This window comes from Sitophilus oryzae, unplaced genomic scaffold (genome assembly GCF_002938485.1).
Source record: "Sitophilus oryzae breed Bouriz unplaced genomic scaffold, Soryzae_2.0 scaffold_1802_pilon_pilon, whole genome shotgun sequence".
In the NCBI taxonomy this organism is placed as follows: domain Eukaryota; kingdom Metazoa; phylum Arthropoda; class Insecta; order Coleoptera; family Curculionidae; genus Sitophilus; species Sitophilus oryzae.
The window spans coordinates 688,152-715,784 of record NW_022146505.1 but is presented as its reverse complement, the minus strand read 5'-3'; the positions used below and the strand labels follow the sequence as shown (position 1 = coordinate 715,784).

The 27,633-nt window shown below is 34.1% G+C and overlaps 1 long non-coding RNA gene and 1 pseudogene across 1 annotated transcript; one reads left to right on the top strand and one right to left on the bottom strand.

Moving 5' to 3' along the window:
* Positions 1-10,921: 10,921 nt before the first annotated feature.
* Positions 10,922-11,818, bottom strand: LOC115883047 (annotated as a pseudogene).
* A 4,229-nt stretch (positions 11,819-16,047) lies between these two features.
* On the top strand, positions 16,048-16,472 carry LOC115883048. The gene is made up of 2 exons (XR_004050318.1): positions 16,048-16,105; positions 16,277-16,472. It is a non-coding gene; the product is annotated as an uncharacterized LOC115883048 (long non-coding RNA).
* Positions 16,473-27,633: the final 11,161 nt, after the last annotated feature.

The following is a 27,633-nucleotide window of genomic DNA, read 5'->3' as shown; positions in this document are numbered from 1 at the left end:
AAAATGGCGTTTTTTATGACGTCAAGGCCAACTATGGTTTCCATTTAAAAAAACATATGTTTGTGTCATATGTCAAAAATGACAGGCTTTAGAAAAAAAACGGAGGAAAAAATCTCATTAAGGATGTGATTATCTACAACTTTTATCTGAAAACTTTTTGTCTAAAATAGCTTATAATGAAATTAGGGACAATTTTTAAAATAGCCGAAATTTGTTTTTTTTTTTTTGAAATATCTAGTAAGCCATGAACTTTTTCAAAAATCTGAAAGGCGCATATTTATGGCCCCATAAAACTGCAATTCTTTCCCTATTTAACCGACTCTCTATCTCCAGTAGTTTCCGAGATACCCATAGAGAACATCGTAGGAAACTCACCCTGTATACTAATTAATCATGAATGTGTAAATAATGATTATAATTAAATAATATATTCGCGTATTAAACCTATTGTTCATTTATATTGATTTATTTGCATATTAATTTTATTGCTATAACTATTAATACTCTGTAATTCAATTCTAATTATATGACAAATGATTCTAGATTAGCGATAATACGAGATCAATATATTAAATTAAATTACATTTATTTCAGTATAATCTACATTTAGAGAACTACGAAATTTTATTATTTACTGATTATTCTCTGGAGATCAATAATTAATAATTCACTAATAACTATGGCAAAATACTAATTAATTATTCATAAATCATTATTAGTAACTGATTAATTCCCTATTAATTCTGCTTATACTTTTTTATCATTTATTATAAAATCTTGGTGATATAGAGCTAAAAAGTTTCTAATAAATTATAATTCAAGAAATTTTTCGAAAAGTTCAAATGGCAAAGTTAATGCTTAATTAGATAAAGCTCCATACTCACTCTGCGCGGTTCGTCAATGCGCCGATTTCATTCACCAATGCGTCGATGCTACGAGTTGTGTGGAGGCTTTGCTGAATGTCGGTCTCTCGGCGAACCATCAAAAGAGATATTACGAGCACAATGGACGAATTTCCAAACAAATTAACAAATCGCGTCGTGGAACCGCATCATAGTCACTATGCATGCACGGGTTCTTGGACAGATTAAATCGACGCATCAGCGCATAGGGAGTATGGAGCATAGTAGTTACTCCACTAAAAATAACGAAGACTCCCTAAAGATTATAATACACTGATAAACTTTTAAAAGAAAGCCCCAATTTTAAAATACCGAGCTATAGGCTCAGTCCAGAAACTTAAAATTTATCTTAGTTATTTATAGTTTTATAGTTTTTTTCAATTTTTTTTTCTGTTTCGTTTTATCTTCTCATATTTTTAATTACCTCGAAATATAAATAAAGCTGATAAATTAAATGACTCACTCGTTCAAAAATACAACATACATCTCTCATTGGTAGAGAATCTTAATAAAATAATAATAAGACACATGCAAATTCGGGACCAAATGGACGAAGAAAAAGTACAGCCATCTCATCCGACCGACCAATACTTTTCCGGGTTTTTCCTCTGGACCGCTTGAAGGAAATTCGAACCAAGAGCATCGTAAATCTAAAATGAATAACTCATTTGTGTTGCAACCCGATTACGTAGAACGGCTATACGCCCCGGGTTAATAGTACAAATTTAAAAATTGCGCTCATATTTCACCTCGAGAGACGGAGGCATCGCTACCTCTAACGCTAGAGCTCATTTCCCCTAACAGGTAGATTATTCTATAAAGCGACAGTGGCGTTACAGAATTTAAAAAGGAAAAAAAAAAGAATATACATAAAATAATGTTGCTGGCAAATAATAATAGAAGGTGGGTCAAAAAAATCAATGGTATCATAATTTTTAATGATTCCATTTTTAAACGCTTTGTGACAGTAAGATCCACTTAAATCTAGACCAAAATAAAATCATCATATGTGTAGGAATAATCCTATTTTTAAGACTGAAGCATATCAAGTCTTTTAGTATATATCCAGTAGATTATCAGGCCATATACCAGGTGTAGTAAAAGTTGTTTAATATTTAAGGGCCAATCATTCTCAGTACGGGGAGTCCTATCTGGTTCATAGAAGTCCAGATAATAAGGAACAAGTCGGGAAAATGTATATCTATCTATGTATACAGGGTGTCCCACTTAAGATGGATACAAGCCAATATCTTGATTGTTTGTTGAGCGATCTTTTTCATTTTTGGCAGAAGGTTGTATGACTATAAGACGTACATGTTACCCAGGGTAAAAAACGAGACGTACGTTTTAATGGGGTTTGATATTTTTGAGTCAAGAGTAAACTACCCTTAGGACAGTATTTATTTCAAATCTGATAAATTATATTGAATCCTCCTTACCTAAGATACTTAAGTTCTAATTTTTATAAATATTGATACAGGGTGTGTTATTAAAATAAGACATTTTTATTTTTATTGTTATTTTTTAAGTACTTACGACGCCACTGGATAAACAACTGGTTTATTATCAATAACCAATTATATCCAATTATCAATTAATAGTCGATTTAAGTTTTCAGATAGTTTCCATAATAATTAAGAAACGATACAAAAAAACTAAATATTTTCAATTTTTTTTTGTTTACTTTAAAAAATTGTTTTTAAACTGTTTTATTTAGCTCGACCAGTACGGTATTTATTTATTTGTTTGTTTATTTGGGTCAAAATTAGAAATTGAAATTTAAGTACCTTCCTGTTGTCAGATTGATCTGAAATTTGGTAAACACCTTTAGTTCCGATAACAATACAATATAGTAATATCAATAACATTGTAAATCTAAGATGGCTGCCGGTACAAAATGGCGAATTTCATATTTTTCCACAACCTCAATATGGGTATCAAATGAAAGGGCTACACTAGTAGAATACTGTGATTATGACAAAATTTAAAATCCAAGATGGACGTCGTTACAAAATGGCGTATTAGGTGAGGGCATGAGTAGTCGTGTCCAGAACAGTTGTGTCCAAGATTGTGTGACGTTAGAAAGACAGATAAAAAAAATTAGGTGATTACATGTACCTACGTAGTTAGCGGTAGCTTTACCACCCAAGTTAAGGTAATAGGACATGCTGTATGGCATTATTTGATTATGTATGGCATTATTTATTTTATTATTGACTGTATGGCATTAGGGTGGCTAAAAATGTAATGTCGCAAGCGTTTTCCCCTCAAGATTGGGCGCCTCTTGTTGTATATTATAGCCTTGCCCCTCTACTGGATCTCTGGGGGGTCGACCGTTAAAATGTCCATTACTCGTGGGAACAACATGGAAACAATAAATAAAAAAAACAAACAAAAATAAAAACGAAACTGCTACACAACGAAAAAGAAGGCTCGAAAAGGCGAAAGAAAAGTATAGAACGAAACGTGCAAAAGAAAGTGAAAATGAAACCTATAGTCGACTACAGAAACGAAGAGAACGGTTAGCAACAGAAACACCTGAGCAACATGATGCCAGGTTAATAGCACAACGTGAGGGACAAAGGCAGCTGGTAGAGTCAGAAACACCTGAGCGTCATGAGTCCAGGCTAGCATCACAACGTGACAGACAGAGAGAGTTGTTAGCGGCAGAAACACCTGAGCGTCGTGAGTCTAGGCTGGCATCACAACGAGAGAGACAAAGAGAGTTGTTAGTGTCAGAAACACCTGAGCGTCATGAGTCTAGGCTAGCATCAGAACGCGACAGAGAGAGTTGTTAGCGTCAGAAACACCTGAGCGTTAGATTGTAATAAATTATCAGGTAAAAAACCATGTAATAATGATGCACTAAATGAATTAAATATAATGAGGAATATTCGGTAGGCATTTCCGTTAAATACTAAAAACTAGAAAATAAAAAATCGGTAAAAAAACTTTTAAGTTAAACGGTTTTATCTTATGTGCACTGAAAACTAGAAAATAATAATAACAATTATGTATTTTGAACTTCTAGTTCAGAAATATTTTAGTGCTAGGCAGAATAGCTTTTAGGCATATTAGACTAAAATAAAAACGTGGGGCCCATTAACTATTGCTGTAATACTTTCTTCTATACTAAGTGTGGATTGCATCGACTTACTATAATCGTAATTGGAGATTTTGACAATCAATAACAGCCTTGGCGGCTTCATCAGCGAACGCCGAGCTCATGATCTACCAAAGTATAAAGATATGCTTTGCCATAGGTAGGATTTCAGAGGGGCCCCACGTTTTTATTTTAGTCTAATATGCCTAAAAGCTATTCTGCCTAGTACTAAAATATTTTTGAACTAGAAGTTCAAAATACCTAATTGTTATTATTATTTTCTAGTTTTCAGTGCACATAAGATAAAACAGTTTAACTTAAAAGTTTTTCTACCGACTTTTTATTTAAGTTTGCTAACACAAATGAATAAAATGAGTTACAAAATAATTTAAAAACCCAGTTTCCAACGGAATCTGAAATATGATTTTTATTCGTCTTATTGAGGAATATTTTTAAAAAAATCCAAATAGTTAGATATTTAAAACAATCACTATTAACTTTAAAAAATATGCTCTAAACAAAGATTTATAAAACTATAACGAACTAAAAGTCAACATCTTCGACCAAATCACCATAATTTCTAATGCATTTTTCATAAATTTTCCTATTTCTTAAGCAAACTTTTCGTAATTCTTGTCTTATTCGAGTTTTCAATTCTATTTTATAAATCTTTGTTTAGAGCATATTTTTCAAAGTTAATAGTGATTGTTTTAAATAACTATTTGGATTTTTTAAAATATTCCTCAATAAAACGAATAGAAATCATATTTCAGATGCCATTCAAAACTGGGGTTTTAAATTATTTTGTAACTCATTTTATTCATTTGTATTAGCAAACTTAAAAAACAATTTTTTAAAGTAAACAAAATAAATTAAAAATATTTAGATTTTTTATATCGTATCTTAATTATTATGGAAGCTATCTGAAAACTTAAATCGACTATTAATTGATAATTGGTTATTGATAATAAACCAGTTGTTTACCCAGTGGCGTCGTAAGTACTAAAAATAATAATAATGAAAATAAAAATGTGCGGTTCTTTGTACTAGGAAATGATCGGCCACCGACAAAAAGCAATATGCAGTCTCTATATGGTTCAGTCTCTTAGTTCCTAGATAAGACTGGACACCTAATGATCAGAAGACAACAATAGATTTGAAAAGGTCGCAGTGGAAAAGGCTGATAACCACGTCAAAGAAATTAAAATTATCTGAATTTAACACCATACGAAATATTGCAATGTTTAGGTAACTACTTTATTTTACAAAGTTATGTGGTTTTAATAGCCATATTTCCTTTAATGTGCAGCTCTTAACTGCACTCTTCTATTAACCAAAGTAGGTATATTTTCATTGGAGTAAGCCTCTCTCATTCGAGTCAGGCATATTTTATTTATCGAAAACTAAGAATAAGAATATTCATCGTTCCGAATACTCCACGTCCGACGAACGGTTGTGTGCCCCGATAAAAAGGTCAGAATGGTGTATGTTTCCCGCGAGGATTCCTCGATGTATTGCCTGTCCGGATCGCTCAGACTGCGGCGTTTATCCTGTTCGCATGCAAAAATAAGCCCGCTCCTTAAAGGATCCGAATAACGCCCGAGATCAGTCCCTGGAAAGACGGACAAACAACTCTCTTTTCCAGGATTTATGGGCTTTATCCAAATGCGGCCGCCTTATATCCGGCGTGAAATACGTTTTAGCGTAACTGACGCCGCTTTGAATGTTTCAGGCGATGATTTACTTTAGTTTATTTCGGTTTAGATGGGAATAAAATAAAAGAGAGATTGATACTTATGTTTAAGAAAAACGCAAAGAGAAGCTTAATCGATGGCTAAGTATAAACTTGGCCATCGATTAAGCTTCTCTTTGCGCTTTTCTTAAACATAAGTACCAATATCTCTTTTATTTTATTCCTATCCAAACCGAAATAAATAAAATTATTTATTAGAGTTGGGGGTTGGAAACTTTGGTGTTACAACAGCAAAATAAGACACTAATTCACCACAATACACCAAAACACTTTCCTTTATATATTGAACGCGCATTTCGCTAACTATTTTAACATCATCAGCAGATGATTACTTCAAGCCAAGTATAATCTTAAGCAGGCCCGTTCTTGGGGTATCTGGCGTCTACGTGCAGCATTCTTTGGTGCGCCCTTTTTATATTTAAATCTATTATATATTTTAATCTTAATCTCAAAAATTTAAAGAATTTGTATTCTGCGACAAACGAGCAATATGTAATTGGAAATGTAAAAAAAAAACTATTCTAATTAAAGTATAAAAACATTTATTAAATAAATAAAACAAACAAAACCACAAATATTTAGTAACAAAAATAGTACCCTAAAGAAAAAAACTGACCCATTTTATATGAAATACATAAAAACAATAAACTAAAATTCGCACAAAAATAATACACATGTAGGTACTGATTTCTTTCGAAAATCGACAACTATGAAACTATGAACCCTTCTCGGACACAAACGGTACATTGTGAGACAGGAAATTGTAGAGAGAAACAAGCCCTATAACATAGAATACAATATTTTAATGAACAGTGCTTTCCATAAAATCAATAAAATGAAAAAAATACGAAATAATATACATGTACTGATTTCTTTCGAAAATCGACAACTATGAAACTATGATCCCTTCCCCGACACAAACAGTACATTGTGAGACAGGAAATTGTAGAAAGAAACAAGCCCTAGAGCATAGGATACAACATTTTAATAAACAGTGCTTTCCATAGTATCAATAAAATGAAAAATATACAATATACAAAAATATACGAAATTAAAGTTGATATAATTATATACAGGTTGCTAAAAAAATCATGAAAATAGGACTAAAAATAACCAAAATATAACACTTTAAATTTGATCAAAAATTTCTCCGTTGCGTTTTTTTGCATCTGAGTGTACTGCATCTGTATCATTTAAAATGTATTTAATTCAAATAATTATTTGGCCTATTTGTGTTATTTACAATTAATGTTTGAGAATTTTTTTGAGAATCTGAGATAATCTGTACCAAGATTACAGTTGAGGGTTGGAACCTTTGGTGTTACACAGCAAAATAAAAACACTAAATCACCACAATACACCAAAACACTTTTATTTTTACACTGGACGCGCGTTTCGCTAACCATGTTAGCATCATCAGCAGATGATTATAAACTAAAGTACAATCTACAAGTTGAGCGTTTATATACTCGCTCAGTGGGCACCGAGTGGGCGTGGCAAAATCTAGCCAACCGAGTCAGAGCCAACTGAGCGTAATAGTTAGATTTCCGCCACTAGAGTAGTAGGAACAAAGAACTTGAAGGAATTGGACCGTTGACTCTGTTCATACTATCTTTACATTTATTAACGAGTAGTATTAAGCATCAGAATTAATAAATGTAAAGATAGTATGAACAGTGTCAACGGTCCAATTCCTTCTTCAAGTTCTTTGTTCCTACTACTCTAGTGGCGGAAATCTAACTATTACGCTCAGTTGGCTCTGACTCGGTTGGCTAGATTTTGCCACGCCCACTCGGTGCCCACTGAGCGAGTATATAAACGCTCAACTTGTAGATTGTACTTTAGTTTATAATCATCTGCTGATGATGCTAACATGGTTAGCGAAACGCGCGTCCAGTGTAAAGGAAAAGTGTTTTGGTGTATTGTGGTGATTTAGTGTTTTTATTTTGCTGTACCAAGTTAAATATTGATAATTTTGTTGATAATATATATATTTTATACTTATGAGTGATGTACCATATATTAAAAAGGGTTTTGGACTATGTTAAAATTAAAATCATTCCAATTTCTTCACGGAATTGTTTATCTCTTATCACTGCACACTGTTCATAAAACTTTTTGATTATATTATTATTTAAAATATATGCCTATTGTAAAATGTGTCTATATGATAAATATATTTCTCTTTTAATTATGTCACACTGTTTTAGTTTATTTATTTACTTTACATTTTTAATATAAATTTACAATATTGTTAACTGGATGTATACAAATTTATGTGAAGATTTTCATATTCATGGAAAATTGTGCGCAACTTTCAATCACTCATTTTTTCCACAAAAAAACATATTTTACGTGTTTTTGAGCAGAAATTTGACGTGAAATACATTTCCATTGTATAATGTATTTGTTAGCCGTGAGGCACGGCGACTTCCATTCTTTTCATTTCGAATGCATCGATATGAAACACGATAGACGTTAGAAAGTTATAGGAATTCCCGATTTTTCTTTATTGGCATCGGGAGATACGATTGAGATTGGAAAATGAAAATAGCCGGAAGTAAAAAAACTGAAAAGTCTAGAGAAAATATGTTTTCTTGATATTTGTAGGCTACATCAATTCTGGACATAATACAATTTATAAATATATTTATTTTTCAGGTCGCTTATACATTTTCTACTCCGATAGCCTTTATACCATTTTATCACAATGATTTCAGATATAACAGTAGTTAAAACCCTTCAAAATAAGACCAAAATAGGAAATGCTGTAATATTAAATTCCTGTTTGTTAATGTTAAAGTTTCAATATGAATATACAGTTAAAGAGTGTTATTAAGGCAAGCTTGAATTTCACAGTTAAACTTTGAATTAAAAGACTATAAAAGGAGGAGACTATGGACTAGGTCGAGCGCGATGGGGCCCTAAAATGGCCGAGTTAAATTCCGACTATCAGTGTGCCGTTGTAATTTTATACAAAACGTGTAAAAATATATGTAGAATAGGCTCAATAATTTGTTGTATTATTTCACATTGTCAATAAATATTAGTAGTTATTAGAATTGTTATAAAAATAAATAATTCTAATAAAAATAGATTAGTTATAACGATAATTAATAACACAAACATCAGATCCGTTTCTGAAACACGTAAGTCAAATTGACATAATTTAATTATTTTTGCCAAGTAGTAAATAAAAGCGAAAACGCAAGAAAAAAATGTAATTAGTTAATTCTAAGTGAATTTCATAAATGATGACGATGATTTCATGAAATGATGGTTTACTAAATACGTGTGCATGCGTAAAAGGGTAATACATATAATACCGGGTGCATCTCAAAAGTGGCTCACCCCTATAACTTTTTTATTTTTTCAGTTAAAAAAACGAGATTTGGTTTGTTAGTATATGACATAAATTAGGATTGATTGACGTATTCAATTGTTTTTGATCACTTCCTGTTTCACCGGAAATGACTACCACTTTTGATTTTTACATGGCACCCTCGGTATTTTTTTACTTTATTCGATAGAAAATAACACTCCGAATAGAATGACATATTATATGTCAACTTTTGACATTTTCGCATATGGTTTATTTGTAATTATAACTTGCGGTTCGTAACGAAAATTTGACTCGAAATACCAAGTGTGTGGTATCAAATTATCCGCAAAAAATGCTTATTCCTAATATGCTAATGAGGCGTCCTCGTTCCATTTGAAAAAATTGAGATATGATTAAAAATACGATTTGAGCATTTTCTAACTGGCCAGGACCAGACACCAAAAACATTAGACGATCTAATCTATTTTTCTAAGGCTGCTTGATTAAAAATTAGTGTTTTTAACATAGCCATGGCACTCTAGATTGAATTTTAAAATACGATTTTTTATTAAGCTAGAACGTCAAAAGTTGACATATGATATGGCATTCTATTCAGAATCTCATTTTCTATGGAATAAAGTAAAAAAATACCGAGGGTGCCATTTAAAAATCAAAAGTTGTAGTCATTTCCGGTGAAACGGAAAGTGACCAAAAACAATTGAATACGTCAATCAATCCTAATTTATGTCTTATACTAATATACCAAATCTCGTTTTTTTATCTGAAAAAAATTTTAAAAAAAGGTATAGGGGTGAGCCACTTTTGAGACGCACCCGGTATAGTCACTTACCAAGTTATTTAAATATTTTTCTCGATTTTTAGAAGATCTACCGCACGCTGCACCACCAACTATTTTACAGTCTTTTTCGATAAATCGCAATAGTGTCTCTGTTAATTTAAAAGTTCTGACACAAAAAAATTCCTTCTAGATTACTACCTCTAAATAAAAATAATTGTAGAATAATAAATAGTAAATAACAAAAAACTCGCGCAGTAAAGACAAACAAATCAATTTATATATTCGAAACAAAATTTACCAACTTTATGATTCCACCAAACAATTTCACCATTTTGTCAAGGATTGAACAAAATGGAAGGAAATATTATTAAAGCGAACAATTTGCAATTTTACGCATATTTTCTTAGATAGAAACTATATTCTATCATGTACGAGCTGTAGTTTTTTTATAGAAAAAGTAACAGAAAAAAGAAATACAAAATATATAAAAAGATAAATGATCTTTTTAAATTTATTTTTTGGTTATGTTTGTCTTTGCAAATTTGTATATTTATTATTATTTATAAGTCCATAAATTCAAATTAAACTTACTTCACAACTTTTAAGATTAAACTCTTATCTAATATGATGTGTTATACAGCTTTTTGGCCTAATATTAACTTTTTTAAAATTAAACTTTAAAATGATTTACCAATCTTCTCAGGTAGCCATTTTGTTCAAAGAATTTGTTTTGAATAAAAATAAATAATCAATTTTATTAAAATTCTGGCAGGGATTGATTTTATTAATCCTTTATATTGAACTATTTTAAATTTTGAAATTTCAAAATCCTATTTTCCTAAGTACTAAACATTCCCGAAAATTCGTAAAATATTTCCATAAAAATATATAATTTCACTGATATTGAAGATTATTCTATTTTAATATAGTTCTTAAATTTTTCTTCAAAAACTCTTCTGGGTATTTCACAACGAGAACAAAATCTACAAAATAACGGTATACGGTATTTTACTAATAAAACAAATTTGCCTAACGGACAAAAAAAGCTTAAAAATACTTTATTTTTATTATATTGTTAACAAAATTACAAAAACATTCCTTATTCTAAACTAATATTGAACGTGAATAAATTATACCCATAAAATATATTTGTGCTTGTATTTAAATTATTCATTTTTTCTATCTCCAGAGCTGATTGTTATTTTCTTCTCCAACTTAATATTTTCCAACGATAGACGATCATGCTCTTTAGCTAAATCATCAAATTTAGCCTTAATAACAGATTTATTATTTTTTTCTTTTAATATCTGCTCCTCTAAATTTGTCACTGTCTCTTTCAATGCACAAACCATCTTTTCATCGGGTTTATCCTGTAGATTTTGTTTAGCCTCATCGCTTTTAGCTAGTAGACTTCTTGCAGCAGTTGTGGCACTTTGTGCTTGTCTCATCGATGCCTCAGACTGAGCCAACAAATTAGCTTGAGACGAAATCAAAATAACTAGACGTCTTATAACCAGCGTAAGAAATAACGAAAATCCACAAATATAAAAGTTACGTTGTGCTCGGAAAAGCCTCATACTGCCTTGCATTTCCATATCTAAATGAGAATGACCATGTTCCTCATGCTGAATATTAGAGTACTTCCTGATTTCCCTAATTGCATCTAGCAGAAATAGTACCAAGGTCCCAAATAAAATAAGAAAATAAATACCGGCTTGCTTCTGTACTGACTGCAAAAATCTGGATTTAAAAATAGCATTCCATCTCTTGGGACTTGCAACTGGTAGTACTAGAACAAGTACAATAGCTATTTCTGCATAGAGAAACCCAGCAATTAATGCCCATTGAATACTCATCTTGGATCTTGAAAGTTAGACCAGCATAGTAGACTAGGTTAGACTTTAGACCAAAAGTTGAACTGACAGACATCTGACAGATTGGTAAAATAAAATATGACGTGTGGTTTAGGTTTTAATTTGTTTTACTTACTCCAAATGACCCGGATCACTTTGAAAATAAAATTTTATTACATTATTTAATTTTAATTCGTTCTGACGAAAGTAACTTCATACTAATATTCATTCATAAGATATTAAAGTAACTCATTCTTAAATTATATACATTTAATATAAATAATTTTATTTTTCAACTACTCCAACTACTCCAGAGAGAACCAAATGCACATCATGTTAATTTAATTATTCTCGGATGACTTGATGAAATTTTGAAGCAGCGCCATCTATCCCTGTACTTTCAGAAACTCTGCCGTGTTTTCAAAATTCACATAGCAGTTTTATCCGACCTGTTTTCTTTATCAATGTAAGAATTTGTAGAAAATTGCGGTTTACCTCTTTTTGTGAAACATTTTTGCATATAAAATATTATATAGAACTTTTAAATCCCATATATAGCGTTATCTTATAGCAGCATCCTGCAACAAGTTCTATTCGTGAAAGAGCTCTCTGTAATATCGCTAGCAGGACCACGCAGGAGTGAATAGCAGTATGGCTTCAGTTCTATAGGTGTCGCGGTGTACACTCATTGATCTACTATACAGTAAAAGCACGGAATATACTGTATAGCTACGGTAAAAGCAATTTATGATTTATGGTTATTATTTCCATATTTGTTTTTATGTATTATAATAGTTCAATTATAGATTCCTATCTTTTTACGCGCTGTACAGAAATTGGTAACTGTAAATTATCATTAAAAATAAAATAAAGTTATTAAATGTAAAATAGACCCTTTTTGAAATAAAATTGCTCCTTGAACACATTGTTTTTAATATTTCAAATTTTACACAACGTATTCAGTGTTAAAAGAAGCTAGAAGAGACGCTCATTTGGTCGGGTTTTCTGATATTCACAGACAGAGGTAAAGGCAAAGCCAAGTGAAACCAGCGCCACACTTGCTTTCATGCTGTTTAAAGGGCCGATTAGGTTGGACACCTACCAATTGGTGCGTTACTTACTCGATCTGGATGCAAAATGACCAAGAGATTGAAAGTAATAAAAAAGCAAACGATCTAGCTAGAAAAGGAGCGAACACTGCACTAACTGGACCAGAACTGTTCTGCTTTCCAAGTGGAAGCCAACTTAAAGCAAAACTCAAGGACCTGGAAATATCCAACCGTAACCTGGAATGGGAATCCCCCAACGGTCTAAGACACTCGAAGAAATTTCTCAAGGTTTACGACCAAGAAATGTCAAAGATTTTCCTTGATTTAAGTAAGAACAATTTTTGGATTGTTACGGGGTTTTTCCTCAGGACTCAGAACACTGTCTCCTCAACGAACAACTCAGTAGATTGAAATTAAGAAACAACGGCGAAAATAAGGAAAAATCAGAACATTTCATCACTGAGTGCGCCGAGACGATAACCATTCGTTCCATAATCTTTGGTACAAGCAAAACCGTCTCAGATGTTGGTTTTTGTCAAAGTATGTAGACTGTATGATGAGTTATAACTCAAAAAATGGGAACTACATACTTTCATACGATCTACATTCTACATCTACCAAAGCGGTAGATTTATATATGCTGATGACTGCGGTTCGAAATCCGCCTAAAGTAAACCCGGTCCAAATTAGTGTCCATTTGCTTTTATTAATGAAGTTTACTTTGATTAGGTAGGAATCTAAAGACGATGAAAAATGGGGATTTTGCCTTGCTATATTAAATATGTTTAACTTCTAATTTATAAGAACTTCTCCGCCATAGGGAAAACAAAAAAGTGGTTTTTGATGGGTCAAGCTAATAAAGATGGACGTTCCCATAAGATTGTCCAGCCATAAATTAGAATAAATTAATGTTTAAATAGACAGGATGCGCCCATTAAACATATAACTGGGCGCTATGTGGTTAATGTAGTGACTCGATTTAACGAGATTTTTCTTGGAATGTCGCTGCCGGCGAGTCGCTTGGAACAAGGGCGTAGCTACTAGTGGGCACTCTGGAGGACTTGCCCTGCTTTGATTAACTAAATAATGAGCAAGATATATATTTTAACAAAAAAATCACATATCAAGAAAAAAATAGTATAGTCTGCAATATTTTTTCACTAAATTCATTATTACACTATATTGCATGACATATACAGGGTGAATAAAAATTTGGTTATATTTTCTATACGAATTCAAATGGCACACCGTGTATTTTATGAAATACACACAACCAAACTTATATGGAATCATCTATTATTTTTCATAATTTTTGAAATGTATGAAAATTTTCTGTTTAGGAATAAAAGTCAGTCCTTACCAATGACTTTTAATGAAAAATAATCCATATAGCATAAATTATTCAGTTCCCAAAATAAACAAAATGGTATTTTCTTGGTTTCTGAAACGAAATTAAGATTAAATTTTTTAATGGCAAAAAAGCATAAACAAATAGAAAATTGAAAAATTTAATATTCCTTCTTGTCACCTCTAGCCCTTATGCAAGCTTCTATCCGCGCTGGCATTCTTCTTCTTAAGGTGCCGTGCAGATTCCTACGTAGGCGTTCATCTTTTTCTTCCTCATCAGATGGTTCTGCTAACTGCCGCGACTTGGAGTGCTTGGAAGTCCTGTATGCCTGTCCAATGACGAATATTTCTCAGCCAGGATAGCTTCCTTCGTCCTATCCCCCTTTTGCCCCCCTCTATTTTACCCTGGAGAATCAGACGCTGAAAGTGATAGCGTTCTCCACGTAGTATGTGTCCCAAATAAGCTATTTTCCTCTTCTTGATGATTTCGAAGAGTTCACGTTGTTCCAGACCAGCTCTTCTGAGAATGTCTTCATTCCTAACACGGTCGACCCAGGGCGCTGGCATGCTTCTTATTAAATTATCCACGTTGTCTTGGGGTATGTTTTCCCATTATGCTAATGCTGCATCAATAAGCTGTTCGAGATTTCCTGGATTGTTTCGACGAGCTCTAACCCTTCATTTGAGCTAGTTCCACAAGTGTTCGATAGGGTTTAGATCTGGTAAATAGGCAGGCCAGTCCAAAACTATGACACCTTCCGTTTCAAGACATTCTCTAGTCACTCTGCTGGTATGGGGAGGTGCACTATCGTGCATGACGTTAAAATTATCCCTAATTGCAGCTCTCCAAAGACTAACGATTGGTTCTAGCACCAAATCAACATATCTCCGACCCGTTAAAATTTGTTGAAGTGGTAACAATGGAGTTTTTGCTCCTAGTATAATACCTCCCCAGAACATTACAGTTTCTTCTTTATATCTTGGTACAGATTTGGCAGCCTGAAGTCTCGCTCGTCTTCCTGGAGCTCTGAGAACCCGAATTCGATGGTTATCTGATCTTAGGCCAATTCTGGTCTCATCCGAAAAAAGAACATTTTGCCAATTCTCAGTTGTCCAGTTTTGATGTTGAAGGCATCAATTTAGCCGGTCAATTTTATTTTGCCGAGATAACTGTGGGATCCGTAACTCTCTCCTACTGTAAAACCCTCGTGCACGAAGACTTTTTCTTATGGTTTCAACTGAAATGTTCACATTTGTAGCTGCCAGAAGTGGTCTTTGTAGCTCGATTGAGAAACATTAGGATTTATTCTAGCAATTTAGTACACAAGGCGGTCTTGTTGTTCAGTTGTGACTCTTTGACGACTTTGTATGGGCCTATCCTTGTGTGTTCCTAATTACAAGTATCTTGCATATGTTTTCGATAAAACACCCTGGGTAACGCCTACTATCTCTGCTACGTCTCTCTGGAGCATTCCTTGTTCGGGGAGAGCAATAATTCTTCCCTTCTGTTCCAACATAAGGCATTTTTTATTTTTTTTGGATTGAATGAAAATTACCGGACAATCGTGATTTTACTACTGAACACAAAATTCAAAAGAAAATTAATCGCAGCAGTCGTTTATTCTTTATTATCATGTTTATTTACAACAAAAAGCCTTATCTTAAACTTGTATACCAATTTTTATCGTTGCAAGAAATTTAGTCAGAAGCGACGTTTTAGTTAGGAAGAAATTCCATATAAGTTTGGTTGTGTGTATAATGAACGTAGAACAAAAAACCTAAAATTCGCTTGGTGTCACCTCTAAATCTTGTCACCAAAGTATGGCCGCCGATCAAATTTTGGCCTCAAAAATTTTTCACTGGAGAATATGCGTGTTAGCTGTCCCCTCTCTTTCCTTGTCTAAGTGTCGACTCTACGGTGTACCTATACAAATTAATTAATACTTAGTTTTACTAATCTTATAAGGATTAAAGCAGGTAAATTCCTGCATATTTCGTTTTTACATTATACAATAATTTGATATTGCAATGGTGTGCTTTTAAAAATGTATATGCTGTGAAGCGCGGGAAAAATTTCTTAACTTTGCTTTGGCTTTGTTTATGTATTCTGTTCAATTTGCTCGTTTTTCTAAATTCACTATTTTTTAGCATTATGTCTGATGACGCCGATGTAGAAAAGATATTGGTTGTTATTAATCATTTTCAAAAGGTTTTGGATACCTTAAAAGATATTGATAATGTAGAATTCGTTATTAATAAATTAGGTTTGGAAAAGAAACAGGAATTATTAAAACAAATTGATAATATCGCTAACGAGTGCTCTTTAAAAATCTACAACATAAATAAAAAACTTAAACTTTATCCAAATTTATGATTTGATCAGTTATTATAATTATACAAAATCTATATTTATCTACCCAACAGTACAATAAATCACATTTATTAATATACAGGGTGAAGCTTAAATAAGTGCAAATATTGTCAGGGCTGGTAGATCTTGATAAAAGAACATATTTTATCCTTACCGTTTTTCAAATAAGTCCAAAATATCCGAGTTATTTTATTTTTAAATTAAAAAAAATGATTTTTTGCTTAAATTTTGAGAACCACTGGGTCTTTTCTGAATTTTCGTTGTTGTAAATTTAATCTACTACATATGTTGCTATATGGTTTTTAACTAAAAACTCAAAAAAAAATCTAAACATTTTTTCAAAAAATTCCAAATTTTGGAAGTGAAAAATTCCATAACAATCTTCAAAAATAACTTAAAATTATTTATTGTTTATCATATTTTGTAAACAAGATTGGACTGAAAATTCCAAACCAGGAATCTAATAGTTTTAGAGTTTTTCGGAACGCAAATCACGCTGTATTGATTGCAATATAGATATATTTTTGTCCCTCCTTAAAAAACCGTAGCTACGCCCTTTGTTGCTAGCGAATCACTTAGAGCTAACGGCTCAGATAAGAAAAAATTCTGGCGCCAGCAGGAGTCGCAGGAAGTCGTAGCCGCGACGCCACGAGACGTGCGGCAATCTTGGCAGCAGGAGCGAAAAAGATCGGGCTAATACATTATTTCGAAAAAAAATGTGTTTCCAAACGATAAAAATCAACGAGCTGTTTATCCGGTACCGTTAGGGAATTTTCGCACGGCGCCGCAACGTCGCTGGTACTACCGAAGACCTATACCACTTGTTGCCGAGAATGTACACGTGAAGTACGGTGGGGAGACCGCATGTTTTCGTCGCGGTACTGACGAGGGAACCGTGAGGCGATGTGGAGGCATTTGCAGCGTTGTCAGCTTTACGTATTTATAGTATTTCTAATGACTTTTTTGTAATGAAAATTGAAAGGAAAAAAAATAAACAAATTTTAATATTTACGCCCTTATATAAGTTTAGTTCTTGATCATTTTAAATTCATTATTGAATAGAATAGAATAATAGAATAATTTATTGATGTCAATACCATACATTATTTATACCCATCGGGGAGTTTATTGCAAAACTTCACACCCCAGTATGTAGGTCCATCTCGAGACCATTCTAACCTATGTATAGGGATACTGAGGTGTTCCGCCCTACGAGTGCCATGAGAGCCGTGCTGAGCATTTGTGGGATATTTTTCTGTATTGGCTTTACCATATAATAGATTTTCCAATATATAAAGATTTGGGAGAGTAAGTATATTTAAAATTTTAAGGTTTCCCCGCAATCATCCCTGTAGCCCAATCCTCCGACAACTCTCACAGCCCTCCTCTGAAGCGCGTAAACCCTGCGCCATTGAGGTGCGTGACCCCAAGCCAAAACAGCGTAGGACATCACAGATTGAAAAAGAGCGTAGTAAGCCGTCCGCAATACGCAAATACGTTTAAAATAAAGTATACGGAGGGTACCGCTTAAATTCCTGTCCCGATATTGAAGGATGGCTATAGAATTTCAATCCATTTCCTACATAAGTCTATCCTTGGTTTGTAGGAGGTTTGACTAAACAAGGATGAACCTATGTCTTGAACATTCGACTCGATTTTCTGTCCTTCTTCAATACCGGGACGTAAATCCTCTCATTGCTCTTATGGGGAGGCCGTCGTATATTTTATTTAAACGTATTTGGCAATACGCAACAGGAAACAGTACCTGACAAATTACGCAGAACGAAGAGCGCGCTTCTTAGCTTCTTGCATAGTTGCTCAATATGAGCATTCCATCGCATTTCACTGTCCAACTGAACCCCTAAAAATGGAACAGATTCCCTGGAGAAGCGACAGTCCTCAGGCACACTCCTCAAAGAAAAAATTACACGATTTGTTTTGGCCTCATTTAAAACTAGGTTATTTTTCCGTTCCCTAGCTTGAGCGTCATCCGCGCCTCCCTCTAGGTTTTTTAGCTCTTTTCCTCTGATCGAGACCGCTGTATCTTCTGCGAACAAAACGTAGTGGTCGTCACGTCGGATATGTGGTAAGTTGTTTATATAATTCAAAAAAAGTAAAGGGCCCAGTACTGAACCTTGTGGGACACCATTCTTAAGAGGTCTTGGGTTCGACCACACACCATCAACGACCACCCTCTGTATTCTGTCCTCCATGTAGGATTTCAAAAGGGCCAAACTACCCTCACTAAATTTATAATAGTCGAGTTTTTAATGAGCAACTCGTGAGACACACAATCGAAGGCTTTACCTAAATCGCAAAATACCGCGCCAACATGTTCGCTACCTACAAAGCCATCCAAAATGAATGACACAAGGTCCAGAATAGCCAGCACAGTGCCGTGTCCGGACCTTATTGTACTAATGGCTTAATGAATTTTTAGTTTATTTATTTATAAATTTTTTTTTTTCAATATTTTTAAATAAATAATATAGCCATGGACAAAAAAAGAACACACATTCTTATTTCTTCTTTATTTGTTCTTATATTAAACGTTTTACATAACCATTTAACGAATTTAATACAAATTTTATAACTAAAACGAGATAGATATAGATATATGTATTGCTAAAATTAAAACAAAGCAGGATTAGGCAATTATTTGTATTATCACTTATCTTTACTACTTAATGATAACTTGATCAGATAATTGTAGACAAACTTAATCCTACAATTAAAACAATTTTATTATAATATACCACAGACAATTATATTTATGCTCGTATCATCATGCAACTTATAAAAAATCTAAGCTATTTATATAAATTTATTTTTATATGAAATAAAAACGTCTGATTTTGAAATCACAGCTTATTCAGTAACCAGCTAGTCATAATCGTTTGCCTTTGAGTATCTGAACTTCATATGCCACGACTGTTTTCGTACACAAGCAGGGGCCTGTAACACAAGACCTACAAGTGCTACACTTGTACGCTTTTGGATATAGACTTGTAAAGTTTCGTAACACACGGCAACTTGTACTTACCTGTGTAGGACTTATAATTACGGAAAATATTTTACAATTGTAGTTCACGCAAAGTTCCATGTAAATGGTAGTAAATCGACTGGCTGTCTAATAAATAGGTTGTCTCTGAAATTAAAAAACAACCACTTCAAATTTAAAAACAACTTCAAAGTATTATAGACAATGACTATGTATACTACGAGTATAATAGTCTAAACAACCATCAAAGCATATTTAGTTTTTATTAACTAAAAAGGAGCAAACATTTCTCCGCAGGACATTGGAGTCTCTCATTTGTAGTGACTTTTTTTCTTCTCGCATCATCTATAATCAATTGATTTCAATTTTTTTTATGTAATTTAACTTTTTAGTAGCTTCACATGCGATTAGTCCAACTGTTATTTCACATTTGACCTACCAGGCCCGTCCAATTCTATTTAAGTCAAATTATTTTCTAATGGTGTTCTTAGGGTAGTAATTGAATTTTGTGATCATATCAATAATGTCATCAATTCACTCTTTTTAAGGACAAAGTCATCGGTAAAACGGAAATACTTCAGTTTTACTCCATCGAAGTTAATACTTATAGTACTTCATTTGATCAGATATAAAGATAATTAATACTATTATTGCAGCAATTTTATATTTATGTCAATCAATTCTCTATAAGAAAACCTTATCCTTGTACTGTTGTCATGATACAATCGCTTGCTTTATGCTCTCATTCCATGATTCTGCTTTCTGCTTTCTCTATTCCGGATCCAATAGAACAATCTATTTAGCCACCTCCTATTAGCCATCAAGCATATAAGTATAAGATTAGCCCTTTCCACTACATCCTGCAGCATGGTTCTGCGTTCTAGTCTGGAAGTATTTGCGCTTCTCTTTAACTAGTCAAATGTTCAATAAATTAATTCTTTTTTTCATAGCAACTGTCATGCTTTCTAACATTCATTTCTTTTACTACTAAAGTATTTGTTCTACTAAAAGGAACCGATAAAATATTTTACTATTTTTCTCCATTCCAGGTTTTGCATGGTTTTCTTTCTTGGTTGTCAAAGTTGCTTCAATAAAATCTGTTCAAGATCATCATTTTTTGCCCTAATTTATATTTTTGATTTCCGGTGATGAAGATTCTTCTGATTTGCAGATATCTTTTGATCCTTCATACGGTCTGATTATGCCCTCTTTTATCATTGTTTTATGAGTGGAATTATGGTGATGATCCTGTTTATTGTAGGTATGTTTTTTTTCAATAATAAACGGCCGTCGTCTGTCGGAAACACTGCGGCCTAACACTGCCGGAGCCACTTGGCCTATTGTGTTTGTCCCCTTTCTATATCTGCACTCATTCTCCTATACCTGTACTCTGCATCAACTTATGCAGGTCCTTGATAGGATCGAAGCACAGTTCTTCTGCTTCTAGTCTTGCTTTCCAAAATAAAAAAGTGTCGCATGCGACCCAGAGCCTCGCAGTGACATATTATGTGCTCAGCTGCTTCAGGATCTTTATCGCAGAGTCTTGATACAGGTTAAGAGAGACTTGCTTGATACAGGTTAAGCTTGTTCAGGAACAATTGTCAGCCATATGTCCTGACATACCTGTTGTAATCCGCACTTTATTCCTGCTAAGCATTATTAGCGTTCTTTTGTGGTTTTAGAGCTAGGTCGCTGGATAAAGGTCTTGTTGTGCCTGTGCCTGTGCCCCTGTCTGGTTCTCCAGTGGACATCCCTGCTTTTCCCTGATCCAGAGTTTTAGAGCGCTACGGGCCATACATTTAGGTAGGCAGTACTAGCTCTAGACCAAGATAGGATACCGGTGATGTAGGTATGTTTCTTGAGGGTTGAAGTCAAAATCCTAGAATAATAATAATAAGCTATGACCTTCTCTATATACCCTTACGTCCAAGAAAGAATGGATCTTATAGCCTTCTACTAACCTTGATGAAATTGATGCTAACTGTTTTGTTTAGGTGTGACAGGAACTGGTGTTCATCTTTGGTTTCAAATACATTCACAACATATCGGCCCCTTTTAGAATCTAGACTTTGTAGAAGCTCCTCATCAGAAACCTTATTTAATATAGTGCTTCATAGTTCAATATCCTCTACCACTTTCACACAACTACAAGCATGAATTGGGACACAAAGATTCCTCATAGCTGAGGGTCGTGACTTCTATGAGAATACTTTTTGTTTTATAAGATCTTTCCAGGCTAATCTGTCTTCAGCTTGATGGATAGCTGAGTATAGGGATAGACCCGTTGTTTGTCTTACTTGATCGATCCATCTTGTTGGGGACCGACCTCTACATCTTTTTCCTTGGACATCACCAGTTATAATAATTTTTTTCCATGTTGTCGGCAGGTCTTCGAGCAATGTGTCCAAAGTACTCGAGGATACGTTTCAGACAGATAGCTGACAATCGGGTGCTTATGTTGAGCTCATTATTTATTGATAGATTTGATCTTCTAGCTGTCCAAGGTTTCTCAGCATACGTCTGTAGCACCACATTTCAAAGCTGTCTATCATCGCCTTTCCGATGCTTTGATGGTCCAGGATTCCACTCTATAAAGAAATATTGAAAAGACAATTATTGTACGCAGCAAATTCTTTTTGGTGTGGGTTGTTATCACTCTGCTCTGCCATATTCTTGTAAGACGCTTTGTAGCAGTTTTTGCTAACTGTATTCTGCGTCTAATTTCTATTTTACAATTGCCTTCGTCGTTTATATTTGATCCTAGATAAACAAAATCATGCACCACTTCGATACCATTAACCTGGAAAGATCTTTGTAGGATATTTCCTCTGTCTCAGAACATTAATTTCGTTTTGTGGCGGTTGATAGTTAGTCCCGTCTCAGCACCCTCATTTTCTACTCGCAACAGTAGGCTGTATAGATAATTCATTAAAACCGTACAAAGTCAATAATCGTAGCATTAACTGATTCACGTATAGATTCGTGTCTGACAAACACCATCACCGTACGACCGTACGCACACAACACAAACTGGCGCGTCTATCGTCGTTAGAACCAGCGGCAACAACGCAAGAGCTAATCGCGTCTAAGTCCGCGAGTATCTCGCCGTGTCTGCGACCGGCTAGCCAGCCTCAGTTGTGGTCGTGTGCCCATGTTTTTTATTCAAAATCGTACCGTTCATCGCAATTAACTATGTGACCGGACGCCTCCTGAACGATGTCTGTCCATTTTGTCCAGCCGGCGTCAAAGGGACCCGCGAAATGGACACAGCTCCCGCCTAGAAAGCTGGACCTCGCCGTGCAGTGAGATCGTTTGTTTATGTGTGTACACGTGTACTTTGACAGTTCCCAGTTTGCCGCGTCTTTTTCAAAAACAAACTGTTTTCCTGTAAAACTTGATTTTAAATTGATTTTTTCTACGCCAACACGTAAGTATTTAATTTTTTTAAATTTATTCAACGGTAATAATTGGCAACATGTTTGGATTATTAATAAGGTGCCCGACCCAACTTTTGTATTCTAATGACCACTCGCTTAAAATTAAGCAGCCTACTGTGTTTCTTTACACAATAATTAGGTTTTCTCTATTTCTATTTGAATTTTAATGCTAACAAATATTATCGTTCGATCGCCTTGAACTTTTGGCAACAACGCGTGAGATGTAAAAACAAATTTAACAACAGAGGTGAAGGCTAAATCTTGAAGGAAGTAGTTATAAATAGACTAAAACGAAATAAAAGAAAATTAACAATAAACCAGTTAGCTAAATATTTGCGATGCTATAATAATGGCTAGTTGAATTTAAGCCGATGATAAATGGAGGTAAAAAGAAATGCCAGAAGATATAAATAAATTTTATCATTTTTTTCTAGTAATAAATATAACTGGTTTGAATTATTTACGGCACATCAGGTTGAGGTTATTATTGTGATTGCGTCAGAGCACCGAAATATCAAGCGACATTGTTAACAGAATTATAAAACTAGCATAACTAGCTTATATTTTTAAATACCGCTATTTAGATAACATTGGTGTTTGGTTGAAGGATTGAGGGCTATCAGTTACATAATTAATAAAAAAAAACATTTTTTGGAAGTGTTTTGAGTTTTTATTAATAGTTTTAATAACAAATATGTCCAGAATATCAAAAATGTTCTTATAATAATTACAGATACTACTGATTTGATTAATAGGGCTCATTCATTATTATATTTCAGCTTATTCAACCATTTCCAATTGTGGTGTAGCCTCCCTCACATATATAGATATTCTCTTTGTAGTTGGGCCCATTGTTGTTTATTTTTGGCTATATTGAAAGGAGGAGGCAAATCGATTGACAGTCTTTCCTTTATATCTACATAACGGTGGTGTGATGCTGATTGATACTGTTTGTATCTATGTTTGATTTGGATTGTTTTCTATTATAGATTGTATCTATGTTTGATTTTTGGCTGCAAAAACTCCCAACCCTCATAAAACCAACCTTGTTTTCTCCGTGCAAGATCTAAAGAATTATGGCAAACATATGATCGTTAATATAATCCAACTAGAATGGGACTTAGACATGAATGATAATAAGCTTCATGAAATCAAAAGGGACTATTTTGAAAATAATGTAGTTAACTTACCTAGAAGAGATTTTGTTGTGCTCACTAGAATTCGTTTAGGACACACGAAACTTACCCATGAACACCTCCTTAAAGGACAGAATCAGCCCATTTGTGAAACATGTAATCTTCCAATATCTGTCAAACACGTTATCTTTGAATGCCCAAAGAACGCGTTAAAACGAAGACAACACGGTATCGTGAGATAGTCCTTTCCTACTAAAATAACAAGGCTATGTTGGATTATATAAAGGATATCGACGTATATAAAAATATATAAATAATGGGATAAAGTGACGCTAAAAGACTCAACAGTCGATGCGTCTTTAACACATATCTCTCTCTCTCTCTCTCTCTATTTTTGGCTATGCGGGCCCAAGTTATCCCTGCTAATTTCCTAATATCATGGTCCCATCTCGGATTCGGTCTTCTTCTAGGTCTCTTAATTCCTCGTGGGTACCATGCTGTAATTTTTGTGGTCCATCTGTTGTCCGTCCTTCTTGACAGGTGTCCAGCATTAAAGTGGGTCTCCAATTCATTTTGAGACCCACTTTATTGCTGGCTGTATTTAGTTCATTAATTTGTGCTTATCAGGATTCAGCCTCTTCAGGATTATTGGCAACTAGGACTATGTCACCAGCGAATCTTAGATGGTTAAGATATTCTCGGATATTCTCCATCTATTTTTAATCCAGTAATTCAACATATTAGTCGGTATAGTACGCCACGCAGCACGACTATCGTAAATTCTTTGAAGCTGTAAAAGAAGTATACGGTCCAACTAAGAAGGTAAGCTGCCCAATCATGGCACAAAATGGCGAACTTCTAAAAGAGGAATAATAAATCAGAAATCGCTGGAAAGAACATTACAGCCATATCCTTAACCAAGAAAACAATCCCAATATGGAAGCACTAAACACAATATCTCAGTATAACAGCCTCGATGTATTAGAGATCCCAATAACAGAACAGGAAATAAAGACCTCCATAAAACAGCTTAAAAACAACAAATCAGCTGGCTGTGACGCGATTCCGGCGGAAATCTATAAGTGTGCAAGTAAAGAACTTATTGGTCATCTTAAGGCTCTCTTCGATGTCGTATGGGAAAGCGAGGTACCTCAGAACTTTCGAAACGCGAATATAGTGAATATATTTAAGAACAAAGGAAGTGCATCAGACTGCGGAAATTACTGGGAAATTTCACTATTGGCTATCGGCGGAAAAATTCTTGCAAAAATTATGTCAAACCGCCTGCACCCATATATAGAAAAAATCCTTCCAGAATCGCAAACGGGTTTTCGTACCAACCGCGGCACCGTCGATTCCATATTTTCCATCCGTCAACTACAGGAAAAAGTAAAAGAGCCGCAGTCTAAACTTTATGTTGCATTCATCGATCTAACAAAAGCCTTCGACTCAATAATTATGGGGGGCAATTATGAAAAAGTTCGGAGTACCCAACAAATTTCTTACAGTGTGTAAAATCCTCCATAACAACAAGTCAAGAGTGTCACATCATGGATCACTGAGTGATCCATTCCTAACAAATACAGGAGTTAGGCAGGGATGTGTCTTAGCGCCTCTCCTATTCAACATATTCATGGCAGCGCTCTCCATTATAGTGGACAGAAAACTGCAGGAGAGAGGATTGGGCATTAGATACAGATACGATGGCGGTCTGTTCAACATAAAAAGACTGGCAAAAACACGTACACATGTACACGTACAAAATTCATCACAGAACATCAATACGCTGACGACTGCGCTCTAGTTGCAAACACGGTACAACAATTACAAGAAATGTTGAACACATATACCTGGGCAAAGAAGGCTTTGGGCCTTAAGCTAAACATCGACAAAACTAAAATCATGTGCACTCCCCCGGAAGATCACAACAGTGCTATAAAAATCGGAGAAGAACTATTGGAATATGTGGCGGAATTCAATTACCTTGACAGTTTGATTTCGGAAAAGGCCAATATTGACTCTGAAATTCAGAACAGGATTAGTAGTGCCTCAAGAGCATTCTGGAAATTAAAGGACAGGGTTTTCTACAATCATGACTTGAGTACAAAAACAAAACTTGCAGTGTACCGAGCAATTATAATCCCCACCATGTTATATGGCAGTGAAACCTGAGTGCCGTACTGCCAACCGCATTAAACAAGTTGCAAAAGAAACACCCTAGACAAAGGCACCTTAGACAACTCTTAAGAATCCGGTGGTTCCATCATGTCTCAAACGTATCGGTCCTTGAAAAAGCTAACTGCGAGAGTATTGGAGTCATGGTTACAAAATCCCGCTTAAGATGGGCTGGTCACTATGCAGAATGCAAGAAAACCGCATACCAAAGTCTCTGCTTTACGGTGAGCTTGTAGACGGTAAAAGGAGGCCGGGTGGACAACTGAAAAGGTACAAGGACATTTCCCACGAAAACTTAAAGGGGATTAACATACAGAATAAGTGGGAAACAGCAGCTCACAATAGAACTCAATGGAGAAGTTGTAAACTCAGTTAACAGCGACAACCAAAAAGTAAAGAGGCAACAAAGCAACGAGATTTTTGAATGTCCGGAGTGCGGTAGACAGATAACATCACGTATCGGGCTTTTCAGTCACAGAAAAGCTCATGAAAGAAAACGCCTTGCGTGACCATCTTCTTTGTGTGTGTCGAATACTCGTCAGCAAGTAACGGCTGTATATATGTATGTATGTATGTATGTAGTCGGTATAGTAGAAAAATATGATTTGTATCCTGATTTTCTAAAACATTTGAATAAATTATTGTAATAGAAAAAAAAAGGATAGAAATTATTTAAATACAGAATAACTTTCCAAAGCATCTAAAAATAATTTCTTTTATTTTATTAAATTATTTGGATTAAGTATGAGATTATATTTTATTTATTAATGCTGTCTCATTATTCATTGTAAAGTTCTATTAATAACTTTCCGGCACTTTTATTATTCATTACAGACCGTGGTGATTAAATAAAATAATGGATCCATTTATTCTACAATCGTTCAGTTTGACAGACATATATTTATGTTGGAAAATCTATATGATTTTCAACAATTGACCACCATACTATCAGTTTATTTATATGGTTATAACTTTCCGAGTCAATGAAACGATTGAATTTAAAAATATTCCTTTGTAATAAATGTGTATTTAATACATTTTTAATTAGTCAGTTGGTACTCTCTATTTAAAAGCCATAATCATTTGACATTGAATCAAGACTAATCACAGAATTGTTTTGGAGCAATGTAAATCTTTATTGTGATTTACATTTAGGTTTAACGGGACCTAAACACTAAACATGGAATTAATCTCTCCAAAAAAATCCTATATGGGTATTTCACCACTGCACTCCAAGAAAATCTACAAAATAAAATAGTTATTTTTTGTAAACACTTCTGCGTTAAACCCAAACGGAAACTACTTGTCAGAAGTTTACAGTTATACAAATTTGCCTAACAAAGAAAAAAAACATACTAAAAAATAAAAAAAATACATACGCATAC